At 33.4% G+C, this 21,041-nt stretch overlaps 2 non-coding genes across 2 annotated transcripts; both read right to left on the bottom strand.

Annotated features, from left to right (window-relative positions):
* Window positions 1-7,181: 7,181 nt before the first annotated feature.
* Window positions 7,182-7,300, bottom strand: LOC149413670 (5S ribosomal RNA). The gene has a single exon (XR_016304231.1). It is a non-coding gene; the product is annotated as a 5S ribosomal RNA (ribosomal RNA).
* A 322-nt stretch (window positions 7,301-7,622) lies between these two features.
* Window positions 7,623-7,741, bottom strand: LOC149413669 (5S ribosomal RNA). The gene has a single exon (XR_016304237.1). It is a non-coding gene; the product is annotated as a 5S ribosomal RNA (ribosomal RNA).
* Window positions 7,742-21,041: the final 13,300 nt, after the last annotated feature.

Here is a 21,041-nt window from a genome sequence, read left to right as displayed (position 1 = left end):
GATTGGAAATAAATTGTCTAACTTCGCAACACTTTATTCAGGGGTACCCCAAGGATCCGTTTTGGGTCCACTTCTCTTCATCCCTTTTACAAATGTTGTCGCCAAAATAATCGAGTCATTTGATCTCTTGTCTCACTGCTACGCTAACGATCAGCACGTTTATTTTTACTGTGCTCCAAATGAAATCAATAGTCTCAAGATCCGTTTAGCTGAATGTCCAGAAGCAATAACTCTTCGGATGTCTTCAAACAAGCTGAAGCTGAATCCGTCTAACACTGAGTTTCTCTGGGCGGCCACAAGTAATCTTCAATATTTCATAGAAGATTTACCTATTTCTATTTTCGGCAGCGATTTCATCCCGAAAACAACAGTTAAACTTCTCGGGGTAAACTTAGATTTGGACTTTTCGTTTAAGAGTCAAATAAATAGGACTGTTAGCACTGGTTTTTTTCACCTAAGACAACTCAAGTCTGTCCGAATATACCTTCCTACAGAAACAACAAAACTACTTATCAACTCTTACGTAGTCTCACATCTTGATTACTGCAAAGGAATTTATGCCAACCTACCAAAATATCGAATTGACAAACTTCAATCAGTGTTTAATGCAGTAGCACGGCTCATAACCGGGGTTTCTAAATATTCGCACATTTCAAAACACCTTTGTACCCTTCACTGACTCAAGTGCCCTGAAAGAATCCAGTACACACTGTGCTGGATGGTGTTTAAATCCATCAGTGAAATGACCCAACCCTTCATCTCTGAACTATGCGCCCCGGAAAACACTGGTCTGAGGCAGTCAATTCTTAGATCGGCAACATCATCAGCTGTATGCAGACTGATAGAGCCTAAGCGCAAGCCAAATACTTAGTTTGGTGATCGCACTTTCGGAGCATTTGGGCTGAAGGCTTGGAATAAACTCCTTCCGGAACTAAGATCCATAACAACTCCAACAGAATTCAGGTCTAAACTAAAAACTTACTTTTTTTATCTGCCATTCCCTTAAATTAAATATACCATTCCTAAGAGAAAGCCCAATTACATCCATTTTCCTATTATGTCCTAAATCCTGTATCTAAATTTTAAAGTTAATATTAATTAAGTGTTAATATCAAGTGACCTACCAGGGAAGTATGGTACTGCATATTATTTCCATATTTAGTTAGTAGATCATTCAGATTTTTTGTTGCTTTTTAAGTGGGGGTAATATTTTAAAAATGTTTTCCAGCCCGCAGTAGAGCACGGCGTTTTGGGCTAGCCCGCGAGATACATAACTAACTCCCCACAGCCACAGTATGTTAACACAGAGCCTCTGACCGCCTGCTGCCGCCACTTTTACCCCTACTTGCTGCTTGCTACCCCTGTTACTAGGGATGGTCTTGTCATTTTACTACACCACCAACCAACCAAACAACACATCAACAAGCCAATTACCTTCGTTATTCAGAACATCTAGCCTTCCAACCGTCCGACCTTGCATATGTGGAACCTTTAAAGTTGTATATGAATATCACAACATGGGTTAATAAGACTCAAGAGTAGGTTTCAAAGACTCAATCAACATCAATCTGCCAAATCAAAAGCTATATTACGTACAGCCATCTATAAGATTCAAGCCAACATTAAGGCCCACCATTCCATTATCCGTTCTCGAGTCAGTAATTTTAACAGATTTTTTTCTTTGAATATAATGCTATGAATTTAATTTATTTTGCAATAGCTTAATCAGTAGAGATACCAGTACTGGTAAGACTAGATGATCAGGGTATCTGGCTTGGTCGACCGATAACGCTGATAATTTGTCATCTTTCCCGAGCACGAGTGCAGATCGCAAACGTGTAAACAATTTACACCGAATAAATTAAGAACACCTAGTCGTTGTGAACTGTTGTTTGTTCGTTGGCAATCTGCAGTCATGCTCGGAAATGTTGCCAAGTTACCGACATTATCGATAAAACTTTTTTCGATCGACCGTGCTACATAAGTGGGTTCGAGTTTCAGTTGCATCTTCAATCTTCATCATTAATCTTCAATCATTAAATCATATTTTTAAATAAGGTTTATAAGCTTCAATAAGTTAGATTATAGTTTTTTTTTAAATTTAATGTATACCAAATTTAATAACGTCGTTATTAAGTTCTGCAAGTATTTTAGTTTTTTTATATTATTGTTACAGCTTTTCGGCGTTCAAGGCCATATTAAAACTGTGGTCTTCTCAAAGTGGTCTACCCGTTGAGTAGATTTATTTATATGATTCTATTTACCCCGGCCCAATATCAATTTTTATGATGTCTAAATTGATTTATTACCAGAAAGTAATTATGACGATTGATTCTCCATATTCTGTGTGGTACTTTGAAACCTGCTTTCCGCACATTATACGATAATGTCATCTTAACTGTTTAGTAATGATAGTAATTAATTTATGTATTTTAATTGATGTATGCAGGAAATGATTTTCGTAAACAAAAACCTAAAATATTTTCTTGGAACCTACTGTATAATCAAGCCTATTTATCTCGTTTGAGGTTTTATTATCGGAAGGCTTGACGAGTAAGTAATTAAGCATCTTTGTTATAAAAACTTTTTTAAATTTCTTTTATCAAAAAAATGAATTAAATTAAATGCCTCGACGCCTTTAAGAAATAATATGTAACTGTCATAAAAGTCTCGTTCAGGTCGTAAAGTACTTCCAACGCTTTGAGGCAGTGATACGCAAATCATAAGAATGGTCTTTCTGTAATACAACAATCGGACTATAACAAAATAAATAGTTCATAGTGATTGACATGCCTAAATATACTAGAGAGATATGCAAGATGGAAGGCTTTTTTAAAGAAACTTTCTTTAATGAATTTTGATGAAAATATTTTTTCAGGCAGTTGGGCATTGTACACAATGCTTTTTTTCATGCCGATCCCCATATGGAAACCATAACGGAAACTCTTTGAAAAATCTTTGCTTTACACTATAATTACTGACTTTTCTTTTTTTAGTTTATAAATTTTAAAAGATTACAATTTTGGTGATTTCATCAATACCATACTATTATGGTACATGTATTATGTAAGAATAATAAAATGATATTTTGTAGAACAAATAATTAAACGTAAGGGTGAAGAAAATTTTATGGAAAATTACATATTATTATGGAAATCATATTAGAAATACAAATAAAGATTAAACTGACTGATAAAAATATATATTAAAGAAAATGGAAATAAATATATTAAAAGTAAAATTAAAATACATGCAAAATTAAACCAAATTATTACTTAATTGTAAAAAGCATTCACTTTGTGGCTCATCATAATTTATAATAAAAACACATAAATTTGTTTTTGACCACGATAGTTTTATTTTCACTCTACCGGTTTCGGAAGATCCCTTCCTTCGTCAGGAGAATATTTAAAACTAATCTACTACACAAAATATTGACACATAAATACAAAAATGTTAAGTGTTTGAGAGAGATGTCGACAAAGTGGAAGGGGTAATTACGGGAATTCCAGGAAGAACAGAGCGGTTAACTGGAAATATGTCAAGAATAGGACTAAAAGACAGATTAATTTGGTTATTTATTATACTGGAGTTATTATTGATGGCTTTTCTGATTTCAAGTGCTTCTAAATTATCTAATTTTTTGCCTTTATTACTACGGTGAAGAATTTTAACCCCCGTATCTTTACTAAAAGTATGATCGGTGGAAATGAGATGATTGGCAAACTCCGAAAAATTATTGTTATTTAAACATCTTAAATGTTCGGTGATTCTAATATTTATATTTCTAGTTGTCTTACCTATGTAGAACGATTGACAATCATTGCAACATAGTTGGTAAATGCCTGAGTGGCTAAATTTGTGATCTTTATCTTTAGTATTTTTAAGTAATTTTCCCAAGTTGTTATCAGTATAGAACGCGGGTTTAATGTGGGTAGGCAAATTTTTTGTACTAAGTGAAGAAAAATTGGATATGTATAAGATTTTACGCCATTGAAAGGGATTTATGATTTTATTATTAGTTTCAGGTGTACCAAATAAAAATGTATTCGTCGAAATGAGTTTAAGTTTCTTATTCAGGATTTTATCAATTAAGTGTGTCGAGTAACCATTATTTAGAGCAATTTGTTTTATTTTTGACAGTTCAATTTCGAAATTAACAGCTGATAGTGGGATTTTTACTAAGCGGTGTACCATTGAATGATAGGCAGAATGTTTGTGTGATATCGGGTGGTTTGACGTGTTATGTATAGTTATATCCGTGAATGTCGGTTTACGATAGATGTTAAATTCAATTGTATTATTTATTGAAGTTAGTGTTAAATCTAGAAAATTAATCGATGCATTACTGCCTACCTCTACAGTGAATTGAATGTTTTTATGAAATGAATTTATAAGAAGAAGGAATTTAGTTAGTTGCCGCTCTGTTCCCGTCCAGATACAAAAAATATCGTCTACATATCGTTTCCAAGTGAAAACATTATTTAAAAGTGATGACTTGCAATTAAAAATCTTATTTTCTAAGTTATTCATAAAAATATCTGCCAACAGTGGGCTAGTTGGAGCTCCCATGGGTAGCCCTTGGCTCTGTTGGAAGACGCAGTTGTTATACTGGAAATAATTTTGATTAAGGCACATATTGAATAAACGAGACAGGTCATCAATCATATGTTTATCTAAATTAGAGGATTTTAACATATCTACAATTATTTGTTTGCAATGAGTAGTTGGAACATTTGGAAATAAGTTAATTACATCAAACGAAATTAGCTTAGCATTATTGGGAATGAACAAGTCCTTAACTGAATTTATTAAATCAAATGAGTTTTTAATGGTATATTTGGGTGAAAACACATTCAAATTGTTGAAGACATTAGTGATATGAGAAGCTATTATGAAATTCGGGGAAGCACAGCATGACACGACAGGACGAATAGGTTCATTGATTTTATGTATTTTTAAAAACCCGTACAACTTGGGAATTTTAGGATTAGACTGCAAGAATTTATTCTGATTAGGATAATCATCTTTAAAGATTTGGGATTTGCATGCATTTATCGAATTTTTTATATCTATTTGAAATTTATTAGTCGGATCTTTTTTTATAATAACAAAGTCGTCACTTTTTACGAAGTCTTCCATTTTTTCGTGGTAGGCCATTTTGTTCATTATGATCACAGTGTTTCCTTTGTCCGCCCTAGTAAGCACTAAATCCTTTTCAGCCAACGTTTTGCGAATTTTATTGGTGCATAAAATTTCTGAATGGATGACCTTTTTGATTTTATCTTTTGTTATTAGATTTTTAATTGTCTCAGCACTTTTGTACAGAAAGGGTCTAGGTTGGTACGATAGAGTAGATAGAGTAGATAGAGTAGATAGATTAGATTAGAGTAGATAGAGTAGATAGAGAGTTTCAAAGGCAAAAAATTAGATAATTTAGAAGCACTTGAAATCAGAAAAGCCATCAATAATAACTCCAGTATAATAAATAACCAAATTAATCTGTCTTATAGTCCTATTCTTGACATATTTCCAGTTAACCGCTCTGTTCTTCTTGAACTAGTACACGATTTACATCCAATCGAGTGGGTTTTATTCGACGATAAAATAAGGATGTATACCTCGGAAAAGGCGTTCAAAAAACAAGGGAAATTAAATAAAAAACTACAAAATCTTTGTAAACCTAACATCAGTAACCAGTGTCCAGATAAACCAGAACATACATTTTTTGATCGAGTGAAGAATCTCTCTTCCCACGTGTTCCTCCCGGAAGAGATGAATTTACTATCTAAAGGACTAAAATATAATTTAAATTACAATAAAAATAACATACAAAGTGCTATTGAAAATGTGGCAGTGGACATTGAAACGGCTCTATCGTACCAACCTAGACCCTTTCTGTACAAAAGTGCTGAGACAATTAAAAATCTAATAACAAAAGATAAAATCAAAAAGGTCATCCATTCAGAAATTTTATGCACCAATAAAATTCGCAAAACGTTGGCTGAAAAGGATTTAGTGCTTACTAGGGCGGACAAAGGAAACACTGTGATCATAATGAACAAAATGGCCTACCACGAAAAAATGGAAGACTTCGTAAAAAGTGACGACTTTGTTATTATAAAAAAAGATCCGACTAATAAATTTCAAATAGATATAAAAAATTCGATAAATGCATGCAAATCCCAAATCTTTAAAGATGATTATCCTAATCAGAATAAATTCTTGCAGTCTAATCCTAAAATTCCCAAGTTGTACGGGTTTTTAAAAATACATAAAATCAATGAACCTATTCGTCCTGTCGTGTCATGCTGTGCTTCCCCGAATTTCATAATAGCTTCTCATATCACTAATGTCTTCAACAATTTGAATGTGTTTTCACCCAAATATACCATTAAAAACTCATTTGATTTAATAAATTCAGTTAAGGACTTGTTCATTCCCAATAATGCTAAGCTAATTTCGTTTGATGTAATTAACTTATTTCCAAATGTTCCAACTACTCATTGCAAACAAATAATTGTAGATATGTTAAAATCCTCTAATTTAGATAAACATATGATTGATGACCTGTCTCGTTTATTCAATATGTGCCTTAATCAAAATTATTTCCAGTATAACAACTGCGTCTTCCAACAGAGCCAAGGGCTACCCATGGGAGCTCCAACTAGCCCACTGTTGGCAGATATTTTTATGAATAACTTAGAAAATAAGATTTTTAATTGCAAGTCATCACTTTTAAATAATGTTTTCACTTGGAAACGATATGTAGACGATATTTTTGAAGTGAAACTTCTTTACGCGCGTCATGCAATTTCGAGGAGTAAAACCAACTCATGACCGAAACGAAAATGCGGGACCGATTAAAGTTCATTTGATGTAGTAAAAGTTTTGAAGTAAAATATAAATGCTTCTTAGCTCATCTCGACAACTGGCGTTGGTGGTGTAATGGTCAGCATAGTTGCTTTCGAAGCAGTTGATCCGAGTTCGATTCTCGGCCATGGAATATTATTTTTTTGTTTTTAAGGAATTTTTTTTTTTTAATGGTTGACCATAATATCAATCCACTAAGTAATATTTTAGGCCTGTAGCATAATTGAAAAGTTAAAGAATGATATAAAATTTTTTATGATGTTAACGATAAAAAAATGAAAAAAAACATAAAATTAAAATAAAAAATGGGCCAACGGCACGCGGTGTTCCCAAGCGGTCACCCATCCAAGTACTGACCGCGCCCAATGTTGCTTAACTTCGGTGATCGGACGAGAACCGGTGTGTTCAAAATGGTATGGTCGTTGGCAAAAGTTAAACAATATTAATTTCTATTCTACCTGCCAATAAATATATGAAAATTAGTATAAAAAAGCCCTAATAATATTGAAAAAATTAGCAAGGTGTGTGCGAGGTTGATAAAAATAATCATTACATACGCGCTTGAAAAAGATCGTAATTACATTAATAAGTTTGTAGGAATTTTTTTTTTCAATGGTTGACCATAATATCAATCCACTAAGTAATATTTTAGGCCTGTAGCATACTTGAAAAGTTAAAGAATTTTATGATATTATTAATTATAGTAATGATAAAAAAATAAAAAAAACATGAAATTAAAATAAAAAATAGGCCAACGGCACGCGGTGTTCCCAAGCGGTCACCCATCCAAGTACTGACCGCGCCCAATGTTGCTTAACTTCGGTGATCGGACGAGAACCGGTGTGTTCAACATGGTATGGTCGTTGGCAAACGCTAAACAATATTAATTTCTACTCTACCTGCCAATAAATATATGAAAATTAGTATAAAAAAGCCCTAATAATACTGAAAACATTAGCAAGGTGTAAATATTATATACCTAGTTTAACTCACTCTCCTAACTCATCTTCGCTGTCTACAGGCAGAGCGCACGACTGTGGTCGTGAAGAACCGAGGTTCGATCCCCGCTTTAACTAATTTTTTTTTTCTTTTTTTATAACTTTTAATTTTTTTTATCACATGCTACTTATAAATATGTCAATAGACAGAAAAAAAGAGAGAATGAAATGAAAAGAGAGAGAGAGAAGAATACTAGAAGTTTCACTTCTGTCTTGCGTAGGCTTGACACACCCATTTTTTTTTTATCGTTAACATCATAAAAAATTTTATATCATTCTTTAACTTTTCAATTATGCTACAGGCCTAAAATATTACTTAGTGGATTGATATTATGGTCAACCATTAAAAAAAAAAAATTCCTTAAAAACAAAAAAATAATATTCCATGGCCGAGAATCGAACTCGGATCAACTGCTTCGAAAGCAACTATGCTGACCATTACACCACCAACGCCAGTTGTCGAGATGAGCTAAGAAGCATTTATATTTTACTTCAAAACTTTTACTACATCAAATGAACTTTAATCGGTCCCGCATTTTCGTTTCGGTCATGAGTTGGTTTTACTCCTCGAAATTGCATGACGCGCGTAAAGAAGTTTCACTTCAATAATGGTTACTCGACACACTTAATTGATAAAATCCTGAATAAGAAACTTAAACTCATTTCGACGAATACATTTTTATTTGGTACACCTGAAACTAATAATAAAATCATAAATCCCTTTCAATGGCGTAAAATCTTATACATATCCAATTTTTCTTCACTTAGTACAAAAATTTGCCTACCCACATTAAACCCGCGTTCTATACTGATAACAACTTGGGAAAATTACTTAAAAATACTAAAGATAAAGATCACAAATTTAGCCACTCAGGCATTTACCAACTATGTTGCAATGATTGTCAATCGTTCTACATAGGTAAGACAACTAGAAATATAAATATTAGAATCACCGAACATTTAAGATGTTTAAATAACAATAATTTTTCGGAGTTTGCCAATCATCTCATTTCCACCGATCATACTTTTAGTAAAGATACGGGGGTTAAAATTCTTCACCGTAGTAATAAAGGCAAAAAATTAGATAATTTAGAAGCACTTGAAATCAGAAAAGCCATCAATAATAACTCCAGTATAATAAATAACCAAATTAATCTGTCTTATCTGTCCGGCGACCAACATAGCATATCTCGTTCTTCTAATATCTTTGGTACCTACCTATCGAATCTCACATCGATCGACCGCAATGTTATGTCAAATTTTAGGGATTTTACTCGTGTAATAATTTATAATAATAATATTAAATATCATAAAAAATAATTAAATATCATTAAATATTGGCAACTCTCGACAATTCACTTCAAAATGAGCCCCATCAAGTTGACGTGGCGGTGTTCCACAAGACTGTCAGTGAGGTCTATTACAAATACATTGTTGCTGCCAATAAGCTGCAGCAAGCCTACGACCAAATAGTTCACCCTCAAAAGCGGCTGTTGATAAGAAATTATTTTCCATAATCGTAAATGCAAAAAATCTTTTGTTATTGTTATGTCAAATATAAAGGATTTTACTCGTGTAGTAATTTGTAATAATAATATTAAAAATCTTTGTTTCCCATAATCGTAAATGCAAAATATCTTTTGTTGTTGTCGTAATATGTTTTGTTGTTAGTTAAAAGTGTGCAAAAAATCAATTTGTGAGAAGAGTGATGCCATCATTGCATCGATTTTTGTAAAATTATCGGATTGTCCTTGTAGAAAACCACTATCTGTCATGATGGTAGGTATATATGTTACCGGAAATGTATGATATCTAGGAATTGTATACAATTCCTAAGAAATGTATTCAATTCCGAAGCTATTTAGGAAATGTATACAATATTGTTTCAAAAATTATTTAATATCTACATATCCTGGGAAATGTATATATTTCCTAGGAATTACAATATTAATTCCAATATCGTATTAGGAAATGTATCAAAAGAATGCTTTCTGTAATAAAACACGTTGTTTTATGTCCATGAGTAATTCTGTCCTGTGGCAATTAGGTTAGGTTAGGTTCAGAATGTGTAACTAAACGTTTGTAGCGTTTTTCCCCTGTACCGCGAACATTAAGAAATTATAACATTATACATGGCTCTAATAATGAAATAGACATTTTTAATGACCAATTTAAACACTTCAAAAAAAATGTATGACCTTTAATCATATTAAGCTGATATTGTGATGAAGCCCTTTATTTAAAGAGAAGCAACATTGTACCTACCTAATCAGTGTCTCACCAGTACAGGTGTGACAATAACAAATAGTTTATGAACATATTTGTATTTACCTTTTACCCATTCTTATTTGTTATTTATGCATATTTAGCTTACATATTATTATAATAGATTAATATTAATATTACTTACATTTTCCTTTTGTTACTATTTTTGTTATTATCATTTTGTTATTATTATGTATTTAAACATCCATGTATATAAATTTTTGGGCACCATGCCTGTTTTATGTACTTAAATAAAAATAAATAAAAATAAAAAAATAAATAAATCAAACCAGCAACGATAAGAAAAACACCTAGAAGCAACTTGACGTGAGGACGTTGTGACGTCAAAATCTCGCTAGCCAACCGTGTCTCGTTTATTGGTATTTTAATTTCCATACATCTTTAAGAACGTTATTCGGGTTTATTATTTTTTTTTAACATTTATTAAACGCATTAAAAACATTATATTACATACACTGCATGTACCCTATTGTGGGCTCACCTCGTAAATACTATATCAATGGTGAAAGGGTTGGTTTTTAATCCCCCAACCCTTTGGCTACCCGCTGTTTTATTCGAGGTTTATGACCTTTGCCTAATTTGGAGGGATTTGTTTCACGCTTGTTATAAAAATATCGTAATCCTTACGTATGAAATACTCGCTACATTCTTACATCTTTATTTTTCGTTGTTAAAGGTACATTTGTTTAATAATAAACTATTATCAAAAATATTATGTTTAACGCCTAAATAATGCTAACCTAAGTTTGGGTTGTTTCAGAGAATTTTAAAAATTCTTCAAATTTCAAATTTAATTTTCAAGTTCTGTGAAAGTTATTTTCAAGTTCTGTTATTATTTTAGTTTTGTCAAGTAACTGGCCCATAATGATATAATAATAGATCTTAAATAGGACTTTAACAAAACCGGAAAATGAACATTGAAATTTGATGAATTGCTCAAATTCTAGTACACCACCCATCCTAAGAAATCATTTCTTGTTTGTGACTGAATTCTAGTCATGTTGTACTCCTACTTTGGTTATGTATTACCCATAATGTTCTTTGTTTTTCGAACCAAACACTTTTCTTTAATATTTGGTGTATATAATATTATGTTTTTTTTTGTAACAAACAAACAGCTTTCATTACATAAATAACTAACTTACTAATCACGCCATTTCCTCGTATGGGTAGGCACATGGTGGTAAACGATCTTTGCGGATTTGTTAAAAACAGGATTTCACGCCGTTTCTTAATATTTTTGAGTACGTTCATAATTTGTCAGAATACATTACTTTTTATTTCAAGTTTAAAAATGGTTATTTTTGTTCCTAATACTTGATCTTCAATGTTGTTATTATTTAAATGTAAATTTACGAATCTTTTGCGCAGTTTTATGTCGATTACTGTATTATAATGACTAGCCATTTAATAAATAAAGATTCGAAATTTCAAAATTGGAAATTCATATGTCATACGGCATATATTCTGGTCTAGTAATGTGTAATTTCTATCAACTATGAAATTCTAAAAATATAGTACTATAGGATTCATATGTCTTATACTGATTTATAAATGTGGAAATTCTAACTACACAATTGTAAATGTTCTCCGAAATGCCCTGGAAAGAATCTCAGACTTATGATGTCCCGAAAGAAACCATTCATCTGTTCTGAATGCATTTACTAATGTTATCCAAATTGATCCTGGTAATAAATTATATCTTTGCGATTCTTTCAAGGATAAAGAAACCATCCTGTCACTTCGAATGCAATCAATGTTCTCAAAATTTGTATTGACAGCATCGCCATTCCATTTTAAGAATATTATGTACTAAATACACAATTTGGCTGTCCTGAAACGGGAATCCTTCCCAGTTGGACAGACAAAGGCTCATTTTTTTGTATTGTTTGTAATTTGTAAATATATCAAAAAAATAAAATAAAATAAATGAAGTGTTCAGGCACCTGCGTTTCTCCTGAAAATATGACTTCATGTCTTCAGACATCGCGAGAAGACATTTAAACCTGTCAATTCATTCGTAAAAGGCCTGTAATCTCGTTTTTCACCCGATTACGAATAATTTGAAGAGATTCTTAATAAACTGGCAATATTTTATATCAGTAAGTTCTCTCCGTTCAGAGAGGACGGACTCCCAAACCATTGCTTCTTGGCACACTGATTCCTTGCTTCATTTAACATTAAATCGGCCGACCGACCGTCTTTTGACTCCAGTATTTAATTAATTCTATTCTGAGGTATCTTCCTCGGGCTTCCGACTTTTCCTCAATCAGTATGTGTTATTGCGGTTTTTCGCATTTTTTTTTACTGCATTTTCCACACATGCGAAATGAAGTTACTTCCTGCAAACAAAGACCGCAAAATCCACAAAGGCTGTGTAAAGCTGCGACCCCTATGGCTTCACTCCCGCACTGTAACCGGAACGCGGTTCCTACTCCCTACGCTTCTTCCGCCTTTTCTCTCTTCCGCCCGGCGCCTAGTTCCGGCTGATTGGCTGGCGGCTTTCTGCTTCTCCTCCCGCCGAAAGTTCATTGTGCGCGGAACTCTTTGAATGCGAATTTTTTAAATGTGGAATGCCGCTACTCTAAGAAAATTGCCGCGGGCTCATTACACGTTTTTGCATTCAAGGAAGAAATGAACAACTGAAAGAATTCTAATGAAGAAAAACTAAAAATTGAAACAGAAAAATCTGAAAAAAATACTGGCACATCTGGGACTTCGACCCAAGGTCTTACCGGGACGGTGCTCTACCAACTGAGCTAATTCGTCCGTATTTCCTTCGGTCGTACGAGAAGCTTTTCAATTATATTTAATCAAATAAGTAAATCACATCCTAGTTCCATGACACAAACACAGATGGATCACGTCGAATAAGGGGCTCCTAAGGAGATTCATGGCAGGAGCCACCATAAGGGCAATCAAAAATCACCACTCTCAGTCAGTATGGAATTTTTTACCGTTTTTTTAATAGATTCAACGAATCTATAGTTTTTTTATCAAGCCGCATAATAAAGCAACGGAGCTTTATAAGAAAAACGCTTTTATCCAAAGGATGTTCTGGTATTCACCGGCTGTTACATTAAAGAAGAATCCAATCTAGTGGTGCTCACTTGTTACGATTTTTTAGCAGTATCAATGTTGACAAATTTAAGAGAACCTGTATTATGTGCAACTGCCTTATTGACATAATTTTATTATAAATTATTATTTATTTTACTGTTTACTATTTTACGATTAATTTTATTAAATGATAGCAAGTTCAAATCTAACTTAATGCAATCTAGATAGTGTCTTGAATAAATATATATTATTTTTATTTTAATATGCGTCATCTACTGACTTTACTGCTTATTTTTTTATTTTAATATGCGACATCTACTGAAGTCTAGAATGAATATATGTTTTTTTTATAACTTACACAGAACCCGAAAATGAACGTTGAAATTTCATGAATTGTTCAAATTCTCCGAAACAACCCGGCTTTAAAGAGTCAAACCTCAAATTTTAATTTTCCTAGTGATTCGTAAGCAGGATTTATGAATGGTGATATTACAATGCGAGTTGCCTGTATACTGTGGGATTAATTTATTGACAAATCATGGAAAGTGGGACGGTCGCGCAATTTAGTTTGTTTCCCTTTTCCCCTTTGGTTCATCTATTAATTTGGATGATATCTCAACCACAACCCTTCCAGTTTTTTAAAATGTATTTACGTTTTTAATCCAGCAGGACTGGAATGATCGGTGGATTTTAAGTTTAAAAAACTGAATAATTTGCCTTTTTCAAAAGAGAGCAGCATTATACAATTTGAAATTATGTGTTTCATGCAGAGCTCTCTTTCTTTGGACGTCTCCAGAATTCTGCTATTCACAGAATCATTGCATTTCTTGATTCAAAGAATTTTTATTTCTTAAAATAACAAACTGGACGAGTCTTAAAAGATAGAAAGCACGAACCCCTCATTTAAACAAGTAGTCATTGAACGCGACGATGTTGTTGTATTACACTAGTTCGGTGAATTTAACAAACTGGCTGGTAAAAGCTCTAAACGAAAGTCTTTTGTCGAAGTAACCAACTTTTATATAGACCAATTAGACAAGCTTACAAAACAAACAAAAAAAATTCCGACGGAAAATACAAGCTTTGGTCAAAGACACCACAAGTATCAGGCAGTAAAAGCGTTCAACACACTTTTACTTGCTATAAAAAGTGAGGGAAACAACAAACATTTCATATAGAAAATTCAAGGACGGGTTAAAGAACAAAAAAGGAAATACCTATGTCAAAAAAATTGTAACATAACATTATAAAATATACACACGTAATACACAATACCACTAAAATACACACATCATTATATACAACCGTACCTGTACGGGACGTGTTTGCCTGTACAAGAAAAGAATGTAAATAATAAGCACCGGCACACATCAGCCCTCAACCTGGCTAATGATTTAAGTAAAACACCGTGAGGTGTTCTATCTAAACCGTCATAAAAGAAAGACGATTCAAATCAAAATTCACATTTAATTAGATGTATTGTACTGGTATACAGAAAGTACAAAGGGGTGTAGCTCATAGGTACTTCCTATTTCTTACAGCCAACCCAATTCACAAAAAATAGTTATATGTATTTCAATACAACTGGGTTTTAATACACAGATAGAAACTGATATAATCGGAATTCTTTCAGCGATAATTTCAGTTTAAAGCACATTGCGTATCTTCTTGCTATACGATACAGCAAATGTCGCAGGTGACTGCTGCAGCAGTGGCTAGTTCAATCGGTAGCCAGCAGGAATCAGAAAGCCTTTAGGTAATCAACAGCGGTGGCCAGCAGCAAGAATTGGCCAGCCTTTAGGTTGTCAGCATCATTGGCCAATTCAGTCGGTAGCCAGCAGGAATTGGCCAGTCTCTAGGTTGTCAGCATCAGTGACTAATTCAGTCGGCAGCCAGGATGAATTGGCCAGACTCAAGATTGTCAGCATCAGTGTCTAATTCAGTCGGTAGCCAGGAGAAATTGGCCAGCCTCTAGGTGATGAGCAGCAGTGGCTAAATCACTCGGTAGCCAGCAGGAATTCAGCGGCGGCATGGTCATTTGATTATAATAATATTAAAATAGGGTTATTGAACTGTTTCATGTTCGGTACAGTCGTTTTGCCGCCTGGTGACAGATTGTTTTTTGATGAATTGAATGGTTAATATTATTATTTGGAAAAAGGGGTCAATAAACTAGCAGGTGTTCACCGTAATAAGTGACCAATCAAGTTGTAATTTGATGTTCAATACAGTACCTCGTAATTACCGATTTTTATCTCAGTTTTATTTTATTTTAATTTTTCATATTATATTTTTATTGAATATTCTTTATTTTATCGAAGGAAGCAAACACTTTGTGATGTGACATTATATATCAAATGAAAAATACACTTTGTAAAACACCACTTTTATTTTTAATTAATATTAACAGCCAACCAGGTTTCGCTTAGCTCAAGCTTCATCAGGGCTTATTATATCAACTTTGATCTAATAAGCTTTGATAAGATTTGATATTATATCAACGTTGATATAATAAGCCCTGATGAAGCTTGAGCTAAGCGAAACCTGGTTGGCTGCTAATATTAATTCAAAATAAAAGTGGTGTTTTACAAAGTGTATTTTTCATTTGAATATTCTTTAATTGTAAAATGAGGGCCTCAGCACAGGTTAAGTACCCAACGAGGCCCATGTTATCAAAATATTTTTCGGAACCGATCTATTAATAATATATAAAATAAAAGACAGCGAATGGAACCCCACACACCTTGTTCTTTCACACATTCCTTGCTCAAGCATTCAAACATCGTTCTGTTAATACTACTCTTGACATGATCTCACTAATATAACGTGATAATACAGTATTTTCTTAGACGTCCCTGACAGGCGTCAATTTCTCCTGTCCACCATGTACAGGTGTTTGAGGGTAAGTCCACAAACTTCGGGAGGTGAAACTTAAAAATTTCAACGCATTAATTTATTTTTTTTAGTTACAAAATTTGAATTGTTTGTAAGGAAAAATTATGTTCTTATATAGAAAAATGTTCGTGTAATATTTGTGAAATTCGATGAGATTAAGGTTGTCTGTATTACCACTGACAATATCATTTAGTTCATAAGTATTTAAGTACGTAACTACCTACTATTAGGTGTATTACGGTCTCACATACACGATTTTACCACATATTCCCTCGGAAATCTCGACGGTTCAAATTCATTTTGGCAAACTACAATTTAACATATTTTTTTACAAACGCTGTACGAGGAATGAATCCAGACAATAATATCAAAAAGCAAACAATTCCTCCGGAAGCAACTGCAGCCATTTCCGCAATTCAGTGTGCAATATTTTCTCTTAAAAAACCTTAAGTACATTTTCCATTTATTCTATGCAGGAACATAAATATTAATACTTTGGATTTGAGTAAAATGAAAAATAAAAAATACATCTCACTTTTGGCTTTTCGTGGATATCATAATTTCACCTACAAAAGTTTCTTCTACCATTCAATTTGTATCGATCGTATTATAGTAAAATCTAAATTTGAACCCCAGGCAGCTGTCTTAATCACAGATATAAAAGATCATGGTTGCGATATTACTGAGATTTATGAGCCTTCGACTAAAGAAAATAGCAAAGGATATTGAAAAAATTGAAACCGTCATAGGAAACATAATCTTTTAAATGTCTAATTAAAGGAAGAATCATGGCAGGAATCAGTCCTGTCATCACAACATGTTAAATCAAATTTAATAGTATAATTATTAAGTTCTGCAAGTATTTTTTGGTTTTTGTTATCGTTACAGCTGTTTCGGCTTTCAAGGCCATTTTGAAACTGTGGTTTAGCCACGTTTAGCCACGTTTAACCCTCAACTAGAGGGCTTTCTCATCTAGATTATTTTTTTCTCAACTAGATTTAAAGAACATATAAGATGTTATAATAATAAAAGCAACTTTTCAAAATTCGCAGAATTCTCTTAGTAAATAACCGCGTCCCGCTTGACAACAATGAACTTAAACCCTTGCACATAGAAAGAAAGGGCCTTAGATTAAATTTACTTGAACAATTAGAAATCAATAAAAGAACCAATGACCCTAATATAACATTAATTAATAAAGTAAGGAAAATTATGTATTCCCCGCTTCTAAGTATGTTCACAAAACCTAAACAATATAACACATTTAAATAAATTAATACAATAAGATAACATTAATGTGGGGAAAACAGACTTCAAAATACCAACACAGAATATAAAATCTATTGTCACAATTATTTTTATCAGCAAATTGGTTTAACCGATAATAAATCATTTTAAATTGGGAGGGGGTAAAATAGAATCATATTAATAAGTCATCCAAACGTGGCTAAACCACAGTTTCAAAATGGCTTTGAAAGCCGAAACAGCTGTAACAATAACAAAAACCAAAAAATACTCGCAGAACTTAATAATTACATTATTAAATTTGATTTTAATTAAATTTAAAAAAAAATTAATGGAGTTCTACGAATTAAACACAAAAACAATAAATAAATATGTTAATTCAGCTGCAATTTTTTATAAAATGTTTAAAAATGTACGTGGAAAGTCGTTCGTCTGTACAAAGTGAAAAACAACACAAAAAACTGGTGTACAAAAATTATATATTTTTGTTGTTTGTTTTTGGGGTGTTATGCCGTGTTGCGCTAACTCCTTCTTTAGCCGACGTTTCGGACAGCGTTGCAGTGTCCATCATCAGGGCAGATCCGGTAGATCTTCGGATCTACCGGATCTGCCCTGATGATGGACACTGCAACGCTGTCCGAAACGTTGGCTAAAGAAGGAGTTAGCGCAACACGGTATAAAACCCCAAAAACAAACAAAAAAAATGCTTTTGGCCGTGAAAATCTAAAAACTTACCCAAAAATTATATATTACATAAAGCAAGCATTTAACAGAAGGAACTGGATAGCGTCAATGGAAATTACAAGCAACGGTGGAATATTTTAAAGGAGGCTATATACGTATACAAAACGAGAAGTATCCATAGAAAATTTGAAAATCAATAACAATTTTATCGCAATGAAGGAAAATCGTAAACAGTGATACCATCTGAAGAAACAATTTACAAATTTTTGCAAGCGATTAAGAAACATATAATGTGTCATCTTAAGATTTCTGACTTGAAGTTCATGAACGCAAAAGGATTTCTTACATTGTTCTATTATTACAAGTCATAAAGGTCCGCCATAAATTCAAATTGCACACTACAAACGACAATGTGTGTAGCGATAAGTCTAGGGTATTTCGGTCCGGGAGAGTTGAATGAATCTGTGCTCCGTACGCAAGTTCACGACTTGTTACTTCGGTACTGCACAGCCGGGTTTGTCTGAATTTGTAAATTACAGCTAATTAGTTTAGAATTTCCAATGTACGCATATATTTTTCATTAAGGTGAAGTGATTTTAATACCATTAACTTTTGATCGTTATTTGATTTGATACCTTACTTATAAGTTGTGGTTTCACATTATTGGAAGTATTTAGGAATGCTAAAGCTGCTATGCTATAGCTAACTGCTCTAGTATTTCTAGGTAAAAGAAATATTATTTTAATAAATATCTCTATTTCTCACAAATAAAAGTATCACATCATTAAATTTGATCTACATTAAATAAATAAAAAACTAACTGGAAATCTAAATTACACACAAAAACAATTATTAAGCTCTTATTTTAATGGTCAGCATAACATTGAGGTTTTGGTCAGCACTAAATTGTTTTCAGTCAGCAAATATAGTCAGTTGAGCAGACATTTGTGATCAGCAAATAATATCAACCCCTAACATAATCTAACCACGTATTAAGCTATATATTTTTTCACTGCCGACAAAAACATACGATGTCCAAATGGTTTAAGAGATTTTTTTTTCTTTCCCAATATTTAAACAGAGAACCATTTTATTACTTTTGTTTTGCAATTGCTCAAAAGTGAAAAACATTTCTGAATAAGAGAGTTGGAAACTATGGTGAAACCGCTTAGTAAAACTAGAAGTTCCTACCTGCATTAAATCAAGCAGCATCTTGCTCGTTATAATCTCAAAAGACGCCCCGCGTTACTCATGGTATGAATTAATACTTGTCCCACTTCAGTATACAACAGTATGGAACAGCTTGTTCGCTTGATACAGTTAAGTAGATAACTAGCTATGGTATTCCCTTTGGCCGGCGATAGATAGATGGCGATAGTGTCCAATAAACGTCACCCGCAATTGCTCGGGCATAACTCAGGTCTACTGGGAGTGCACTATTCTTTATTGCACGTTGTACTGGGGACTAGAGACTGGCCTAGAGGTGTCTGGCTAGGTGGGAGCGACATAATGCATGGACATCGTGCTCTTTCCACTGCATCAGAGTAAACAGGAAGGGCTCTTGAAATGGAATTGTACATCACAACACTTGCCAATTTGTGGTGATTGGCTCCAAGCATCCGTCTATCGTCTATCTGTTTTGGCGTCACATAATTAACTAATTTTTAAAATGCATAATTGTTTAAAACGTCTTAAAGGCGTTTTAAAAAGTTACAAAGGAACTAAATACTATGCATATATCATTCAATACTAGCAATAGTCAAGTCAACAGTCATCATATTATGGTAACATTAAAAATATATGAAAATGGTAATGCGATGAAAATATTGAGAAAAAAATAATTGCAAGGTTGACTTTTTGAATTGGAGCTCCTGGTGATCTCAAATGTTTTGTGTGTCTTCAAAGCTTATTCATCCAATCAACTCGATTCTTCTATAAAGTTTTAAGCAATCAGGATAATCAAGGATAAAACAATTTTTTTTCGAAACAAACAGTACGTAGATAAATAAATTAATACAAGTATCGGTACCATTGATACGTCTCTTTGAAATATCTGGAGTGATTATACACATTTTACCGGGCAGGGTTTCCACATGGAGTGTGAGTTAATCGGAGGAGCCTCTCTCCTTCCATCTAGAAGGATTTTCGGGACTTCAAGGCGGGAATTCGAGTGGCAATCGGACGATGTGACAAATCCCCATCTCTCACTGCCTTGTAAACTGTGGTCCATCATCAATATGATAAGGTCATCCCACAGCTGCTGTGTCCACATGATGCATAATGCGGTGCGGTGCAAGCCACCAAACATTTGGTCAACGAATACCCGCTGCATTCATTCCCCGGTGGGATTGATGAGATTCACAGTGCGATGCCTGAGGCAGGCCTAGGACTGGCTCACTCACCTAGATGTTAGAAACCAGGCGGGGATAGTACATAGACAAACGAGATATAAAAAAATATGGTGTATTTATTCTGTGTGTATGTGAACGTATACATGTACCTATTTATCTGAATTGCGTAAGTTTGTCCGAGAATTGTGAGTGCGCATTGATTAAGTTACCAGTAATTTTTTTCTTAAATTAACTTATTATCTCTACCATTGCCATAATACTTTATTTTCCAATCGCTTTCAATTCATTTCTTTTCTTCCTCACCCCCTTTTCTATATAATTCAGTCGTTTACCGTTGGTCTACATAGTCATTCGAAGAAATTAAACCAACCGATAAAACCAGCTCAAGGACCGGTTTTCCGAAAAAATGAAGTAATTTTTCGCATTGCAACGGCCAATCCGTTGTATTATTTATCACTGGCAGGGAACCTACTTTTCCTCCGCCAATTGAGAGGTTTTATTTTTTTGGTTTGGCAGAGCTTTTTGGTCTGGGAACGTATTGGCAAAGGAGACGGCCCCATTAGATAAATGAAGAGCGCCTACTCTCTCGACGTAGTCATGGGCTCATAGATTTCTGGGAAAACGAAATATATAAGGTATTTTAATTTTG

The sequence above is a fragment of the Hesperophylax consimilis genome, chromosome 21, assembly GCF_061612785.1.
Source record: "Hesperophylax consimilis isolate HC1 chromosome 21, BYU_Hcon_1.0, whole genome shotgun sequence".
Classification (NCBI taxonomy): Eukaryota; Metazoa; Arthropoda; class Insecta; order Trichoptera; family Limnephilidae; genus Hesperophylax; species Hesperophylax consimilis.
The sequence above is the reverse complement of the archived record's forward strand: the minus strand, read 5'-3'. Positions and strand labels throughout refer to the sequence as shown.